The sequence below is a fragment of the Elephantulus edwardii genome, unplaced genomic scaffold (genome assembly GCF_000299155.1).
Source record: "Elephantulus edwardii isolate Elephantulus edwardi_28Jun2011 unplaced genomic scaffold, EleEdw1.0 scaffold00169, whole genome shotgun sequence".
In the NCBI taxonomy this organism is placed as follows: Eukaryota; Metazoa; Chordata; class Mammalia; order Macroscelidea; family Macroscelididae; genus Elephantulus; species Elephantulus edwardii.
The window spans coordinates 5815254-5821065 of record NW_006399919.1 but is presented as its reverse complement, the minus strand read 5'-3'; the positions used below and the strand labels follow the sequence as shown (position 1 = coordinate 5821065).

General features: G+C 38.9%; 1 protein-coding gene across 1 annotated transcript in view; it reads left to right on the top strand.

Moving 5' to 3' along the window:
- Positions 1-5812, top strand: part of ANKUB1 (ankyrin repeat and ubiquitin domain containing 1) — a 54951-nt gene that overhangs the window by 4927 nt on the left and 44212 nt on the right. The gene's annotated exons all lie outside the window — the stretch shown is intronic.

Below are 5812 nucleotides of genomic sequence, written 5' to 3'. Positions count from 1 at the left end.
GAACTCTAAACACCTCAGCGCTGTAGCGTTGATTCTGACTCGTAGTGACTCTGAAGGACCAGGTAGAGATGCCCCATAGTGTTCTCCAAGTTGATAATATGACTGGAAGCCATCAGTTGCATCTTTCTCCAGAAGAATGTTTGGTGGATCCAGACTGCCTGCCCTTTAAGTCGGCAGTCAAGCACTTACTTCTGAGTCACCAGGGCTACTTTTAAGAACTATATATAGCACCTCGAAATCCCAAAGGCACAAAATCATGTGCTATAAGAGTTTCTGACTAGAGAATCTATGACTTGCAAAATTTCTTAAAGGGCTGAGAAGCATGATACTTTCAAGAATAGCTGCTTAAGAATAGATGTGTTACACAGGTCTGTGTCCTTACTCCGCTTGAAAACATAACCTCAAGCTCAAGTAATGTAATAAATTACATATTTTTCATTAAATAGAAGCGCCTTTAAACAATGTTGTGTGATAGTTAAAGCTAAGTCTTACTTTCTTTTTTTAATGTTCTACTGATTGGTCCAAACGATAATCTAAGTGTGCTCTGAGTTGGACGGTGAATAGGGATGATAGAAAGAGAATTGATGCCTTTGAGTTGTGGTGCTGGAGAAGAGTGTTGAATATACCATGGACTGCTAGGAGAACAAGCAGGTTTGTCCTGGAGAGGGGGAAGCCAGAATGTTCCCTGGAGTCAAGGATTCTGAAGCTTCATCTCACATACTTTGGGCGTGTTGCAAGGAGGGACTGGTCCTTGGAGAGGGACATCATGTTTGGCAGAGTGGAGGGACGGCGAGGAGAGGAAGACCCTCGATGAAATGGATCGATTCTGTGAGTGGAGTGGTGGGAATGAATGTGTTTGAGACAGCGAGGTTGGCACAGTATAGAACGGTGTTTAGGGCTCTTGTACATAGGATAGCTATGAGTCGCAAACAACTTGATGGCACATAACAACAACAACAACAACTGACTGGTCAATTGGGAAATCTTAGGGTTCGGTTGTTTGTTTTTTTTAAAAGTGTATTCTTTTAAAGGGATACTCAAGTATTTATTATTAAATAGCAAGGACAAATAACTGAATAACAAACATTATATGCTCTGTATTTATATATTCATTTTAAGAGCATTTATTCACATATTATTTTTATTATCTCAAAGTGCTCAATTATGCAAAAAAATTGTTAAAAATAATAAAATAACAAAAAACTGTTAAAAATTTAAAACTACTGTTATTTCACCACTTTTCTCCTTATGTTACATATTCAGAAAATGGTATCATTTTTTCTTAAATTTTTTTAAAAAATTAATTATTTTTTGTGTGTGTGTACTGTCAAATCGGATCTGACTGGTACAGGAAGAGATTATCCCTCCTTCTCCAGCAGAGAATCTGGTGGATTTGAACCGAGTACCTCTGGGATTACAGTGCAGCTTCTTGTCACTAGGCCATGAGAGCTCCAGAAAATGGTATAGTTTTTTAAGTAAACCAAATGTCATGGAAATTCTTATGTGGATACATTTATTTATGGACTATGTTTTTAGTACTAGACAAGATCTATTCTGTAATTTTCTAATGCCACTTCAGTTGTTAAAGGAATTTTAGTGTGTGCTTACTTGGACATTATTGTTATTGTTGTGTATTGTTGAGTTGGAACCAACTCACAACTGATCCTCCAGCAGGTTTTCAGAGACAGTAAACCTCAAGGGAGGAGCTTGTCCATCTTTTTTTTTCCTGAGGAGCAGCTGGTGGATTTGAACCTGGTGTCTTTGGGATTGCAGTACTGTTCCTTAACCACCAGGCCACCAGAATTCTCTTACTTGAAAGTAACAGTATAAATTGACTACCAATATTTGAGCTGCATGGAGGAATCCGGTTCAATCATGGCTGTCTGGATATGTAGATAAAGTGTGTCAAGTGTATGTAGAGGATACAGTATTTTCATTTCACTAAGGGCCGACTTTTTCAGTAAACATTTTAATTTTTTTTTATAGATTCAGGCCAAGGTTTATATGTTTAAGAGTGTTTTTTTTTTAATTTAGGTTGTTTATTTTTCATTTCAATGAACATCTACAGAGATTTTGGGATTCCATTCATTCATTGTGGCACCCTTCTCCCCGCACAAACCCCTCCCCCTCCCTTTTGCTCCTCTCCTTGAAAAGCAAAAGAAAAACTCCCTCATTGGTAACATTTTAATTTTTATATAAACTAAGTAGTTGAATTTGGTGCTCAAATGCATTAAAAAGTTTCCTTTTTTATTCTAATCCTGCTGGAGGCAACTTCTAGTCATAGTTTCATTTAGCGAAAAAAAGCATTTCATCAATACTTCAGATACAAATACAACTATCACAGTGATTACACAGGTGTCTTTATTAAACTCTTTACATTATACACATTTTCCTGAAGAGTTACTGGTAAAATGAAATGCAGATGAAGAGTGAAGTAGAAAAGGCCAACACTCAAGGTTTAGTTAAAACCTCTCCAAGTATCCTGCCAGATGTAGGGATCTTAGTTTTCACACTCTTCATTATAATGGCATTGAAATTTTTTAATTATTACTAGTTTTGAGAAAGAAAAGAACTTGCATCTGAAGGAAGAGAATTATCTGAAGAAGCCCTGAGGCTTAGTTCCATTCTAACTCGTTCCGGTTTGTTGCTGTTCGGTACTGTCAAGTCCAGCTGAGACTCACGGTGACCCCATGTGACAGTGTAACAGACCCACAGATTTTTCTAGACTGTGATCTTTGTAGGTCTTTCACAAGAAAGTCTTAACCATCATGCTACTAGGACTCCTGTAGTTCAGTTCCTGTTTTTATAAAACCCTAAAGAAACAAAGACTTCGAATTTTTTTTTTAAGACTTTGAATTTTATTCTGATTCATAATGAATCTTGAGGGTAGAGTAGAACTTCCTTGTGGGGTTTCCAAAGCTTTACACCTGCGTTTGAACTATCTACTCATTTTTTTATTGACTGCTTAGGGCTTCTCCATTTCGCTACCAGAATTCTTTGGATTAGTTGATAAAATTAGCCAATCCCAAAAGCCACTCAATTTATTGTTTATATGCAATAACAGTCCAAACCACAACTAATTGTGCCATGAAAATAACCCATGCCTCAGTAATTCAGAAGTATACTGTTTGGTTTACCTCACGTAATTGTAGAGACTGCTTTCTATATCATGTTGCCATTTCATTGCATGATCAAATGCATATAAGTAGCGTCTTTCCTTTTCTATTCTTCAAAATGCTACTTCATATAAGTTAGAACTTTCTAAGAAAGGTCAGAGAAAGAGAGGAAGACCTTCCCATTGAGATGGATTGACACAGTGACTGCAGTAACAGGCTTAAGAGTGTCTAAGATAATGAGGATGGAACAGGATAGGGCAGGGATCAGGTCTGTTGTTCATAGGGTTGTTATGAGTCATACTCAATTCAGTGTCTCCTAACAACAACAACAATAAGGTCTCTCAATGTACTTGGTACGATTTAGGAATAACATGATGTAAGTCAAAATCTCTTGAGAAGTTTTAAAATCTAAGAAAGTAAACAATTATTCTTTCATTTTAAAACAGTATAAATAAGTATATGTTGTTGTTGTTGTTGTTTGGTGCCTCGAGTCGTAGACGACTCATAGCAACCCTATGAATGAACAGCCTGAGCACTGTTCGTACATAGAGTTTCCAGAGGCAAGCCATTTTGGAAGTGGATGCCGCTCCCGCTTCCAGGCTTGATTTAGTCGGGAAGCTCCAGCCAACACTGTCCACCATGGGTACCCATTACCATGAACTGACACATCACTGTCACAGGCTTCAGCATCACAGCAACCACGAGTTACCTCTGTACAGCAATGCACAGACCAGTGCTATACCACCTAGAAGAATGTTTGACAGGAAGACAATTTGAACCTGGCCGAGGGCCACAGATGACAATCACCCACCTTCGGCTTGGTAGCACAGCTTCCTTCCACTAGGCCAACGTAGCTCTCTCTTGGTCGTCGTCATTATTATTGTTGTTTAATGCCGTCGAGTCATAGACGACCCTATGAACGAACAGCCTGAACACTGTTCACAGCAACCACGAGTTACCTCTGTACAGCAACGCATAGACCCACCACCTTGCTTCTGGGGACACAGCAAACACGCACGCCAAACACATGCCGGAAATGCACTCGACTCCAAAAGCTTGCCGTGATTCTGGCACTCACACCACCATGCTCCCAGCAAGGAGCAGTCCCAGAGACTCTGGGAGGAGCCAAGAACATCATAAATAAGCATATACATGAGATAAATTTAAAACTGTGATACTGTTACTGTGTGAGTTACAAAATTTGGCTTGTATAAAAACAGGAAGACATTAGAGTCATGAGAAGGTGAGCAACCCTTTAGTATACATCTTAAATGGTCAATTTCCCATCATTCTTGAATATTAGACTTTCTCCTTTAGTGGTAATATAAACACATTTGGAAAAGTAAAGAGGGATGTGACTTAAGAATAGTGGATATGAACATTGCATTAATTTTTCAGTTTCTAGGAAATAACTACTATTAAGCCACAGGAAAGCTTTTCAATGGCACTTACCTTTATTAGGCAATCTTGTCTGTTCATTGTTGAAGTTGCTCAGTTCACTTTGTTCCTATAAACCAAGGGATGAGGAACATTGCAAAAGCTTAGATTACTGTTGGGCATGCAGAGGTGCCACTGTGTTGCATTTAGCTTCTTCATTCCAACCTGTATTCTTACAGAAACTCTGCTCGAGTTTTGCATTGCTGTTACTGGTACCTAGAATGGTGCTTGGAACATTGTAGGCTATCCATAAATACATGTTGAGTGAAGGCACTGACCAAGTGTTCGAGCATCTGTGACACCCTTCTGCCTTCCCTGCCTTATTGGCTCCTAATTCAAATTGGGATAGGAGAGCTCTGGTGGCCTGGCAAAAAGAAACTGTGCTGCAATATTGAAGGGCCACAGTTCAAATCTACCAGCTATTACATGGGAGAAAGATTGCCTCTGAAAATCCACTGGAGGGTCAGCTATTGATCAGTTCTGACTCAACGGTACACAATAGAAAGGACAACAACAGGTAGACCTGATTGGCAAGTCCCTGGTCACATGCCCACTGGCAAGAGGGTTGAAAAGCAAGTACTGTAAATTGTAAACTGTGCATTCTGAAGCATAACGTGGGTTTGATGCCTCTAAGACTTCTCCAGATTTCCTTACCTTCCTTTAGAACTGTATTTCCACTGACCCAGGGCTAGGGTCAAAACAACTTAGTCCTTATTGACATACCCAGAATGTTATAAGAAAGGTTTATGTTGGTGAGAGATTGTGACTACTGGTTAACTCTGCATAGATGACATTCAGACAATAGCAGTCCTATATTAGTAGGCTTAATATCATCCGTGATTTAACAGCAATAAAAACAAAACTTCAAACCCACTGCCATCAAGCCAATTCAATTTCATCCTGACCCTCCAGCAGGTCTCTCCTATGCTGGAAATCTTTTAGTGAGCAGACTGCTTGATCTCTTCTTCTCTTCTCTTCTTTTTTTTTTTGTCTGGTTGGCTTGTATATTCAAATCACCTATATTTTGATTAGCAGCTCAACATGTAATGCATTGTGTCACCAGGGCATCTTCTAATTTTAAAAGGCACTACTTAAAGCATAACCACTCAAATCCAGTAGATACATAAGTAATTTTACATTTTCAAAGAGGTTTTTTTCTTTTCTTTTAATTTTTTTTTAATTTTTATTATTTTTGTGTGAGTGTACCGTCAAATCAGATCTGACTGGTACAGGAGGAGATTGTCCCTCCTTCCCCGGCA